Source organism: Crocodylus siamensis, chromosome 14 (assembly GCF_052110815.1).
Source record: "Crocodylus siamensis isolate JL-2025a chromosome 14, ASM5211081v1, whole genome shotgun sequence".
NCBI lineage: Eukaryota > Metazoa > Chordata > Crocodylia > Crocodylidae > Crocodylus > Crocodylus siamensis.
In genome coordinates this window covers 7,478,581-7,491,089 of record NC_143408.1, presented here as the reverse complement: position 1 = coordinate 7,491,089, position 12,509 = coordinate 7,478,581, and positions in this window count along the sequence as shown.

Genomic DNA, 12,509 nt, shown 5'->3' with positions numbered 1-12,509 from the left:
TAGGCACAAATTTACCATGGGATCTAGTAAAAAAAAAAAAAAAAAAAAAAAAAAAAAATCACACAGTTTGTATCAAATCAGTGGACTAGCATGTCACATACTGTATTTTCTCACATGCAACACATTCCCAGAATATACATACCGTGTTTTTGAAAGACAGAAAGAAGAAAAATAGATTTTGCCAGTTATGCCTAGAGCAGAGACACAGCCTAATACTCATTTGACTCAAGCTCCCTTTCCTACAAAACTAAAGCCAACTCCCTAACTACTGCTGGTGTCCATGCATGGCTCTATGATTTTGAAAAGCACTAAAGTGTTTGAGCTAAAGAGGCTGTGAAATAGGCCCGGAGTAGGCAGCTAGGACCCAGCAAAATTGCCTTGAGAAAGGTTGGCTTGATACGTGGAAGATCAAGACTATTAAAAATGAAAGCTAATGGTTAACACCTGTATCATAGTGCTTAGGGTTGGAAGGGACCTAAACAGCTCATCAGGTCCAATCCCCTGCCCCAGGCAGGAATGGGTCCCAGGGCCATATCACCCCAGCCAAATATTTGTCCAGCCTCCTCTTGAAGACCCCCAAGGTAGGAGACAGCACCACCTCACTTAGGAGCCAATTCCAGAGCCTGGCAGCCCTAACCACAAAATAATGCCTCCTGATGTCCAGCCTGAACCTTCTCTCTAACAATTTGTGAAGAACAATGAACCATTACGTCAATTGACTCCCTCTGCTGCCTCAACAGTAGTACCACGGCTGCTACGCTGTGGAGCAGGAATAAAACCAGTGTACTTCTATTCCAGGCAGAAGGTCACCTTCCCCACTAAATAGATGCACACCAGATTTGGAGGCAGAAAGATGCCTATTGTATGCAAGAAAATACAGCAAGTGCCCCTGGTGTTTAATCTGACCAGCCAGTGAGGAACTTGGAAATCAGTGGTTTAGTTAACCTTCCTTGCTCTTTTCATGTCCTTGTGCCAAGGGATTTTGCAGAATGTGCAGATTCGTTGGAATTTGACAGGGCTGCACCACGAGCACATCTGCTATGGCCTTGAACTCGCAACCTCTGGGCTATCAAATATGAGCTTTAGCACCTGCACCACCCCAGCCCTAGCCGTTTAGTTAACAGGATGCTCTGAAGCAGAGGACCGTGGTCAGTTGGCTGTCGGTAAACTCGGCAACCAGCAGTGGGCAGCAGCCCATAGCCCCCAGCTGGCCAGTTTCATAGTTCCTAGGGTCAGAAGGGACCTGAGCAGATCATCTAGTCTGACCCCTGGCCATGGCAGGAAAGAGTACTGGGGTCAAACGACCCCAGCAAGGTGTTCATCCAACCTCCTCTTAAAAACCCCCAGGGTAGGAGCCAGCACCACTTCTCTTGGAAGTTGGTTCCAGATCCTAGCCGCCCTGATAGTGAAGTAGCGCCGACTGATATCTAACCTAAATCTTCCCTCTGCCAGCTTGTGACCGTTATTCCTGGTCACTCCTGGCGGTGCTCGGGGGAACAGGGACTCCCCCAATGCCTGCTGATTCCCCCTGACTAGTTTATAACAGGCCACAAGATCCCCCCTCAGCCTTCTCTTGTGGAGGCTGAACAGGTTCAGGTCCCGTAGCCTCTCCTCGTAGGGCCTGCCCTGCTGCCCCCTGATCATGCAAGTGGCCTCCTCCGGACCCTCTCCATGCTGTCCACATCCCTCCCGAAGTGCGGCGCCCAGAACTGGATGCAGTACTCCAGCTGCGGCCTGACCAGTGCCGCATAGAGGAGGAGGAGGATCACCTCCCTGGACCTGCTCGAGATGCATCTGTGGATGCACAACAAGGTGCAGTCAGCCTTCCTGACTGCCTCTCCACGCTGCTGGCCCATGTTCATCTTGGAGTCAATGATGACCCCAAGATCCTTTTCCGCCTCCGTGCTGACAAGAGGGGAGTTCCCTAACCTGTAGGTATGGTGCCGGTTGTTCCTCCCCAGGTGCATCACCTTGCACTTGTCTGTGTTGAAGCCCATCCTATTCTCGTCTACCCACCCTTGTAACTTGTCATGGTCTGATTGCAGCCTGTTGCATCCTTCCAGTGTGCCCACGTCCCCCCACATCTTAGTGTCATCAGCAAATTTGAACAGGTGCTTTTTACCCCCTCGTCCAAATCACTGATGAAGATGTTGAACAGTGTGGGCCCGAGGACCGAGCCCTGGGGGACCCCACTGCCCACATCCCTCCAGGTTGAGAAGGACCCATCCACTACCACCCTCTGGGTGCGACCCTCCAGCCAGTTGGCGACCCATTTGACTGTGAGGGTGTCTACACTACAGCCCCCCAGTTTCTTAATGAGAACAGGGTGAGAGACAGTGTCAAAAGCCTTCCAGAAGTCCAGGAAGGCTATATCCACTGCTACCCCTGCGTCTAATGATCTGGTGATCTGATCGTAAAAGGCCGCCAGGTTGGTCTGACAGGACCTTGCACTGATGAACCCATGTTGGTTGCCCCTAAGCATGCAGTCCCCTGCTGGCCCCCCTGGATGTGTGCCAGCATAATTTTCTCAAACAGCTTGCCTAGGATCGAGGTAAGACTAACCGGCCTATAGTTTTCCGGGTCCTCCTTCCTGCCTTTTTTGAAGATGGGAACCACGATGGCCCTCTTCCAGTCCTCCGGTACCTCACCAGAGCACCACGAGTGCTCGTAAAGCCGTGCCAGGGGTTCTGCAATGACCTCGGCCAGTTCCTTTAGAACTCTAGGGTGGAGATCATCCGGGCCGGCTGACTTGAATACGTCCAACCTCTCCAGAAGCTCCCTAACTAAATCCTCGCAACCCGTGGCCCAGGTGTGCCTCCCCCGGGGCCCGAGGGGGGCCCAGCAGGGAGGTGGCTGTTCTGGTCCCTTCTTAGGAAGACGGAGGCAAAGAAATCGTTGAACATGTTAGCCTTGCCGTCTGGTGCGATGACCAAATTTCCCAATGCGTCCTGCAAGGGCCCCACAGTACCCGGGACCTTCTTTTTACCCCGATGTATTTAAAAAAGGACTTCTTATTGTCCTTAATCTGGGAAGCTAGTCCCAGTCCCATCTCTGCCTTGGCCTTCCTAACTACCCCCCTACATCCCCGAGCAACTACAGAATAGTCCTCCCTGGTGATGGCCCCTTCTTTCCATTGGGTGTAAGCCTCCTTTTTAGCAAGGAGACATTCCCAGATGCTTTTGGTGAGCCACGGAGGCTTGTGTGCTCTCCTGCTCCCTTTGATCCTCGTTGGGATTACCTTCCTTTGGGCTTGGAGGATCGTCTCCTTAAGGAGCGACCACTCTCCTTGGACACCTGGCTCCCCTCCCCTCCGGGACCTCAGCGCTTCTCCAACTATCCTCCTTAGCTCGTTGAAGTTTGCCCTCCTGAACTCTAGGGCTGCTGCCGTACTGCATGCCTTTGCCACCTTGTGCTGGATGGTGAATTCCAGCAAGTGACGATCGCTGTCGCCCAGGGGGTCGAGCACCCGCAGCCCCCTCACCAGGTCATCACCCATGGCCAGCACCAGGTCCAACAAGGCGTCTCCCCAGTGGGGCTGTGCACCTCCTGGGTTAGACGGAGGTCCTGCACTCTGGCTAGGAACCTGCGTGAGCGTTCAGACCTGGCTGACTGCTCCTCCCAGCAGATGTCCGGGAAGTTCAGGTCCCCCGTGACTGCCACATCCTTAGCCTTCACTACCTCTGTGAGCTGACCCAAGAATTCCTGGTCAAGCTCTTCTCCCTGGTTGGGAGGTCTGTAGTAGACTCCCACCATTGAGTCCCTTTCCCCTCGAATGCCTTGTACTCTAACCCAAAGGACTTCAAAGTGCCCCTCCCCTGACTCTGCTAATTAACGAGGATGTGTATTCCTCCTTAATATAGAGCGCCACGCCCCCACCTCTCTTCCCTATCCTGTCCCTCCTGCACAGCCTCTAGCCCTTGACATTCACTGCCCAATCATGCGTTGCGTCCCACCACGTTTCCGTGATCCCCACTATGTCCGGGCTGGTGTCACCTTAGCAGGAGGGTGAGTTCCTCCTGCTCGTTGCCCATACTACGAGCGTTTGTGTAGAGGCATTTGAGGCCTCCTGTGGGTGTGTGTGCTGACCCCCTAGCCCCAGCATTACCCTGGCCCCTCTCTCTCACCTGTTTATTTGCTTTGCTCGTTGGGCTGGGCTGGGCTGTAGTTGTGGGTGCTGTTTGGTCTGGTAGTCTGATGTTTCCTCCGCCCTCATCCTCCCCTTCCGCCGACGAGCCTAGTTTAAAGCCTGCCAGGGGAGGTCCGCCAACCTAGAAGATAACACACTTTTACCTTTAGGGGGAAGGTGGAGCCCGTCCCATCCCAGCATGTCTCTCGTCGTGATGTGCCGGTCGTGGCTGAGGAAGCCAAAGCCCTCCTCGAAGGACCATTCCCGCAGCCGCCAGTTGGTCTCCGCGATGCACGTTTCATGCCGTCTGCCTCGTCCACTCACTGGCAGGATAGAAGAGAAAACCACCCGTGCGCCCATCTCCTTCAGCACGCACCCCAGAGCGTGGTGGTCCTCCATCAGGCGATCAGGGCTCCTCCTGGCCGCATCGTTAGTGCCCACATGGACTAGGACCATGGGGTAATAATCGGTGGGCTGGATTACGGTTTGGAGCATCCCTTTCAAGTCCTGAATCCTCGCTCCAGGTAGGCAGTATACCTCACGTGCCGAGGGGTCCCGGCGACACATGGGGCCCTCCGTACCTCTCAGGATGGAGTCACCAATGACGATCACGCGACGCTTCTTCCTCCTGGCCTTCTTCAGCCTGCACAGGACGTGGTGAACGTGGAGTTGCCTCCTCCCCGGTTTCATCCTCTCCTTCCTCCTCCTCCTGGGCCGCCAGGGCTTCGTACCTGTTCTCCAGCCGGACTGGAGGAACCGGTGCTGCCATGTGTCAAGCAGCCCTGGCACGGGAGGTGACCGTCTGCCACTTAGCAGTGGAGGGCTCATCTTGAGGTGCATCCTCCTCGGTCGTACAGCCCTGCAGGGAAAGAAAATAGCTGCCAAGTTCCTCCTCTGCCTCCCTGATCCCCCTCAGTTCCAATTGCATCCAGCAGGAGGCAGTGTCACTAAGCAGCTCTACATTATTGTACCACACAGACTGCAGATCTGGAGACAGATCTGGGATATTTCCTTGGCATTTCAAGTGGCAGAAGCCAGCAGCTTGTAGGATTACCCCGTATCCTTCATTCAAGCTAGATCTAGCCCCAGGTCTCCTCCAGTATCTTTTCGTCAACTCCCTCTCCTGGTCTCATTCTGGATTACAACATTTATATTCATCCCTCAGGAACTCAGGGAGAATATGCCAATGCTGGGTCAGATCATTGGTTCATCCAGTCATTTTCCTGCCGCCAGCAAGGACCAGTATCAGGTGTTCCCAGACAGGAACCATACCTGTGGCCAGCTGTGAAATGCTTTGAATGGGAAGGAATAATTTAGTACCTGATTGAATTCCTTCACTGGTTCAGCTCTATCGGCCCTTGGTCACAGACAGCCTTTGCACTCCTGCCTTCCATGCTTCATCAGCACAGCACGTACAAGACCTGTTTTTAGGAAGGCTTTCTGATGGCCGTGGACACCCCTCCTCTGAAAAATATTTTAAGTACAACCCCCAAAATCAAACGGTCTGTTTTTGAAAATCTTGGCCAAGATAAGCTCAAGAAACAGCCCAACCTCATTCAGTCTTCCTTCCGAAGACCAAAGAAAACATTGCTCTCTTTTAAACTCCTCTAAAAGTTTCCAATGTCCTTCTTTTCTCTCCTCCTCTCCCCAGTCTCTACATTTCCTTTTGGAAAGGAGGCTTTTCCTCAAACACATCCAAGAAACATTGAACTTTCTGGCTGATGCTTTGGCTTGTACAAGGGAGTCTGGACCCCTTGCATAGTACTGCCACCTCCTCCTCTGCCTGTCTGTGACCTTTGACAAGCTGGTAGAGACAACAGCGGTCACGCTCACAGCAATCAAACCAAGAGACCCATGTTATCCAGTATCCTGTCTTAGTGGCCAGCCCTAAATGCTCAAGAGGTTGGCACCAAAAGCCTGGATGTGGGGAGCACATCTCCCTATTAGTGCAAGTCATCGAACTTAGACAATTGGGGTTCCCCTCAGCCTGAAAGATGTGGGATCATCTGCCAAACAGACCTACCCAATCCTGGTCTCCAGTAGTTAGTTTAGCTTCAACTCCCAAGCACACATATGAATATCTCTCTTAGAAAGTCAGTTGTCATTAATTATGACAAATCTGGAGAGTCTTGGGACCCATAAAAACATGCCATCCCTCTTAGACTCTCGTTAAGATCTTGACTTCAGCGACTTCCTGTAACAAGGAGCTCCAATCTAATCAGTAGATTCACCATCTCTAAATAGAGGTAAATACTCCTTCTTCCAGGGATTTTCAGAGTATTTGCTAATTACTCCTTGGTATACATACTTCTCAATAGTAACAAGCATGAAATAGATTGCATGCAGAAATCATTGATTATTGGCTGTAAAACACCAGCCTGGAGTCAGCTTTGAGGATCCCTGCCCTGGAAAGCTTAGTCTAGTTAAGGAGAATGAATATGCTTTTATCTGGACCCAGATAATAGTACTGGTCTTCCACTACCCCCAGTGAGCTTTGAAAAGATTAAAAGAACACAGGGAAAGACTCCTTATGCTCATTGTGAAAATGGGGAAACTGAGGTACAGTGCATGCGGACTCTAAAGTGACCATGGAAAATGGCATGATGGGATTCCATGCTTGCTGGCCATGACGACTTTCTATAGGGGACTGATTTATGTACTAGGCAGTGCTGTAGAAAAGGTAAGGAGCCCAGCTGCCAAGTAAAAAACTGCCCACATCAGACTGCTTGAAATACCTATGGAGTGCTAAGAGCAGACTCACCCTCTTGAGAATGGTCCAGAGGTGGTGGGGAAGGGGAAGGGTTTGCATGAAAACACTTTAGCAGGACCCCCAACCCTCCCTGAACCTACCTTAATTGATGAAATGCAGATTCCCTGTCCCACGGCTTCAGCACATGCTGGGTGCTCTGGACATGCTGGAGATGGAGGGCAGGCGGAGGCAGCAGCACCAGCACCATAGGGAAGTGCTAGAGAAACCTGGCTCCAGGAACAACAAAGGCCAGAGTGCATCTGTAATGCAAGCTGCCTAGGAAGGTATCTATGGGATGCTGTGAACAATCATTTGCAGAGTCCAAAGGGGTTGATCTTTGCTGGTTATAATAAGGGTCAAACAGTGCTTGCTTTCTGCAGAGCAGCTATCCCACCGAAGGGCTGTTTAAGAACTGTGCTTTAACCCTGTGGGACATTTGGAGGAGCATGCAAACACATCTATGGCATTGCTCACTCGCCGTCTGTCCAAGGTAGGCAGCTAGCTTGGCCTAAGAGGAGGTGGGGTGTTCCACTAGCGTCCAGGACACCTGACGTCTCTTGCCGGCTCCATTGTGGACCTGCTTTGGGACTTCGGGCAGATCCTTCCACCCACGTACATGGGCAAATCTGGGATTTTGAAAACGGGGTGCAGATGGCACATCATCACACACAAGACAACAAATATTTGTCTCTGGTTAAAGAGAAACCAGAACCTTTACTAATATGCTAGGGGCCTAGTGCTACATTATTCAGTTTAGGAGCAAAGCAAAAATAGACCTTTACTGGAACGTGCACTAATTTCCAAGATGTTATATAAATTAAAAAACAAAACAAAACGCAAACTAGGCAAAAAAAAAACCAGTTGAAAGATATTGTGCCATTAGTTCATCACAGTTAAATGTACAGATCTTACTCAGATTCATAAGACAAAAAACTAAATCTTCTTGAGTGCCTTGACACTGCCTCCAATACTTCAGTGTCAGTCATTTCCACACTTGAATTAGTATTACCACACCCAAGTCAAGTTTTTAGCTGGAGCTAAAAAAAACCAAAGTCTGCAGGGCTGTAAAATAGAAGAGAGTCATTACCAGGAATGACTAACAGACAGCAAAATTGCAGAAGAAAAGCTAATTTAAGTAGTGGAACATCAAGTCCATTTAAAAGGAGAAAGGATCGTTGACACCTCTGCAATGAAGAGGTTAGCAGGAATCAGGTAGATTGCAATGAGTCAGGAAGCCAACTGACTCCTTCAGTGCTGTCTAAATAGAAAAGCAGCCCCCCCAGGTATTTTGTTTTAAAGTGTGGTTGGAGCAGGAAGTGTGTGTGGGGAAGGGGGGGGCGGGGAAGAGTGCCACTACAGCACTGACCCCCAGCCCTTGATCTGCCCCATGAATGTGGTTCCCAATCTGTGGTACGGGTACCACCGGTGGTACGCAGACAACACGTCAGTGGTGCGCATTAACTTATAATTACTTTATATGACAAAAATTTGCTGGTGGTACTTAAGGTTGTATCGTTTTAATTTGGTGGTGTGCAGTCTGTCAGAGTTTGGGAACTGCTGAGCTACCAGAAGGTAATTGGGGGGGGGGGTGAATTTACCGTGGAGTGGCTGACACGCTGCAGTTGCGTGGGGCACACTTTTAACCACAGTCAGCATGAGGTGGGTTACAGCACTTACATGGAAAAATAAGCACACTTGCATTTACTGTAGGAAGAGTGTGCACTGCGGGCAACTACCACAGAGCATCTGATGTGCTGCAACTCGGTTCACGCTCTAGCTTACCTCACAGCAACTCAAGCACCCATGCACTCTGCTGTCTGATCTACGAGACTGGAACAGGGACTCTCTCCCCACCTGCTGCCACAGCACCTGGCACCTTGACACTCTGATTTCTAGCATAAAAATACCTAAGCTGCTCAGCTGCCTCTACACCACACTGTGCTCCAGCCACTTCCAAGAGATGACCCTCCCACTCAGAGGACAGGGGGTGGTGACTTGGAGAACTGCACCCGAGCCTCTGGAAGTGACCAAGCTCCCCCTCCCACAGGGAAAGACAGATGTTGGGTTGTGGCTAGAGCTGCCCTGGTGACCACCTTGCAAAATGAAATCCTTCATTGACTGCAGGGGTGGGAATCCTGCCCTGCAAATGCCCTGCACAGGGCCTGGCGTCTGCTCACCCACAAGTCTTTTGCCTGATACAGACCCGCTTGGAGGAAAGACAACGGTCTGCAAAGAACCAGGTTGACGTTCACCGAGCCAGTGCACCAGAGCAGCCAGAAGCTGGAACAGAGGCAGGGGCCAGCTTCGGGAGTCAGAAGCATCCTGGCTTCTCTGCCACTGACTTGGTGTGTGACCTTGGGCACATCCCTTCACCTCCCTACATTTTACTTCCAAATAGTCACCACTCAGCATGACTTTCAGCTTCATGACCCTAAGGAGACAGCTTCCAGGGTCCACTTTACCACCACACCTCTTCAGCCAGATCCAGCCTGGCTTCCAGAACTGGAAAGGACTTACTGGTTCCAGTCCCTTACCACCTCAGGCTAAAGTACCACTACTGTATGGCTCCTGTTCTTCCCCAAAGCTCCAGAGAGATCTGAACTCACGACAACCATTACAGGAAGCTGGAGCCAAAGCTTCTGCCACCAATGCAGCTTATAGTAGCTCAGCTGGCTCTTCCAGACCCTGCTCTGTAGGCACCACGTGTGCCTCTCTCCGTTGGAGCATGGGGGTTTGTGACTGCATTAAAGGTGGGCTAGCTAAGAGATGCTTTAAACTGCCTGGCTTATTTCCATGACAGGAATAACCACCAGCGCCTTCACAGCTGGAGAACCGCATCCAAATTCTGCGTGTGCAGGTCGGCTACTTCTGACAACATTGCTAAAAAGCTGCACGTGTGGGTGCATATGTGGTGCAGGCTCCCCCAGTCAGATCGGTTTAAAGCTGTAAAAACCCACGCCTGAAAGTTGCACCTGGCTTCACTGAGCTGCTTTTATTTAAACAGATTCGACTTCCGTGTGCTGGGAGATGGCGCCCACGGTAGGAGCTCGGTAGCACCCGAGGCCGCCCGCCTTTGCAGCAGGCCAAGGCTGCTTTGAGTTGCCTAGCGACAGCCAGGGATGCCAGCGCGAGCAGGAGGGGTTGCCTAGAGGAAGAGGTGCGTGGGTGACACTTTCATGCAGCAAGGAAAGACTTGCTATTGTGCTGCAGCCCACGCCCCGCTCCCCGGTGGCTGGGGCACCGCGCGCCAGAGGCCTCCACGCATCGTGCTGCAGCCTGCGAACGCGGCGCAGGCAGGAGGCCCCTCCGCGTGCGTTGTGCTTCAGCTGGAGCTTCTCACGCCAGGAGGGGAGGATGGATGTTGCTGCGATGGGCACCACCGCTCAGCTCCTGCCCCTCCTAGCTCTCGCTGGGGGTCTAATGAGCCCACTGAAGCCCCCCCAGCGCTCTGCACTCTTTCAGCCGTGCCCCCATGCAGGGTTTCTGGAGAAAAAGGGAGCTGGCAGAGGAGGGAGGCAAAGCTCAGTGCTTTAACACTAGCTAGCGCTGGTGAATGGCGCTCACTTGGCAGCCCCGCGGGTTGGGGGCTCCGCCTGGGACACGGACACAGTGCAGGTAGTATTAGCACACCCACATCACAACAGGGAGCAGGAGCCTTACCTGTGTGCGGTCAAGCAGGCCGGCCCGTTCCTTGGCCTCGCTGCCAGCCGTACCATAGGTTCCAGTGCAAACGCTGGGGGAGCTGTTTTCCCAGACACATCCCCCTCCACTGGGGTAGGATCAAGACCAACAGATGCATTCACGCAGGGCACAGACCTGACATCAGGTGGGAACTACTCAGTCACTGCCAGGTTTGATCCAGAAGCCTTTCCCCAGCGCCCAGGTCCCAGCTGTGCTGCACTGCTCTTGGCTCTGCCGCATGGCAAACTCCACGTGCCCAAGCTCCGGGTTCCTGGCCCTACATCTCAGGTTCCTGTTCCCGAATAGGAATCCTGACCACTTGCAAAGTCTCAATTTGCTCAGCCCCTATCCTCAGAGGCATCTTATGCTTATGCGTTTGAAGGAGTCCCTTATCCTGGATGCCTACACCTGCGGATGTGAATGCAGTCCCCCAAAAAACATCACGCACAGGGTGACAGATATGTACCTAGGCTGGGCTTGGCATCACCTAGCCCTGGGCACCAGGGAAACCAACCCGGGATAGTTATCCAAGAGCATCAGTCTTTAGTGTATCACTAGCCTCAATCCTGCATCCAGAGATGGGAAAATTGATTCCACCTTGTTTCACAAAGGAGATGCTAAGACAAGGTGATCTCCTCCATGTTACATGAAGTAGAACAGCTGTGAATTTAAGTTTCTCTAGCCAAGTCCCAGACCCTACCCTGTGGGCAGTTTTTCTTCTGTGCCTGCACCACACTGAATAACTGTATACAACAGAGTTAAGAGCAGAGATAGGACTTGCTGGGTTTTGGTTGCAACCATGTAGGTCTAAGGACATAGGCAGGCAAGGCTTTTTGGGTAGATGTGATACCTTTTTTCCAACTGAGCAGCTGGAAAAAAATTTCCTAGCAAACATTTGGGCACAGCTACCCTTCATCAGGCCTTCTGCTCCTCAGATAGTTTCCACCACTCGAGCTAAAAGTCTCCCAAAGGACTAATGCTCCTTAGGCTAGAGACCCTGGATTGCCACCAGGCGTCACCGTTATAAAAGCCTCCACCTCCTTCCCACCCCTGAGCCCCTTCCAAAGGTGGCAGTGTGTCCCGACTCCCACTTTACACGTTGGGAAACTGAAACACCTATAAATGAAGTGATTTGGCACCTGCAAGTTGTCAGCCCCATTGATCCCAGCAGGAGGGTGAGGTGCTTGCAACTTGCAGGACACGTCCAGCGCCCCTGGCAGAGGCTGCCGACATGCGGAGCCTTCCGATGCAAGTACCCCTCTTGACCCTCTCCATTCATAATGAGTCACTATGCGTTATCACTGCAGGACCTTCGAGATGAAACACCAGCCAACAGAGGCCAGACTGTAGGACTCCTCTGGAAACGCAGAGCTGTTCAGCTGACTTGCACCAAGGGTCACAGATGGGTCTCCTTAGCTTCGCTCCATGGCACAAGGTAGACTGGAGACAACACTACATCCCAGTCGACTTGCTCAGGAAGGAGCTGCAGACAAAAGCCCCCAACCCACAGGCACAGTCTTACCTTAGGGCTTGGCCTTCATCAGTGCTAAAAGCCAACCTCAAGAAGTGAATGCAGACACTATGCTGTGCGGGAGCCAGTAGAAGCAGGCTGTGGAGAAGGGGAGTACCCTTTGGGTGGGGAGGAAGGATAGGGAAGCATTATCCCTAGCCCCAGAGAAATTAAAATACCGCAGAGTCGAAACGTTTCATGGGCTTCTTTAAAAACTTTTATTTTAAAATAAAGCACCAAGACAGTGCAACATTTCAATCCCTCTTTTCACTCAGCCCCAAGCACAGCCAACTCAAGAGCAGACACAAGGACCCCGCTCCCCACACACACACGTTCTGCAAAGGGAAGTTCCCTGAAAGGCCTGTGGGCAGCAAGCACCTCTGTGCGCCGCGCCCGCCGGAGCCGAGGGATTCCAGCTCCCCCATCACTAAGCCGTGCCCCAG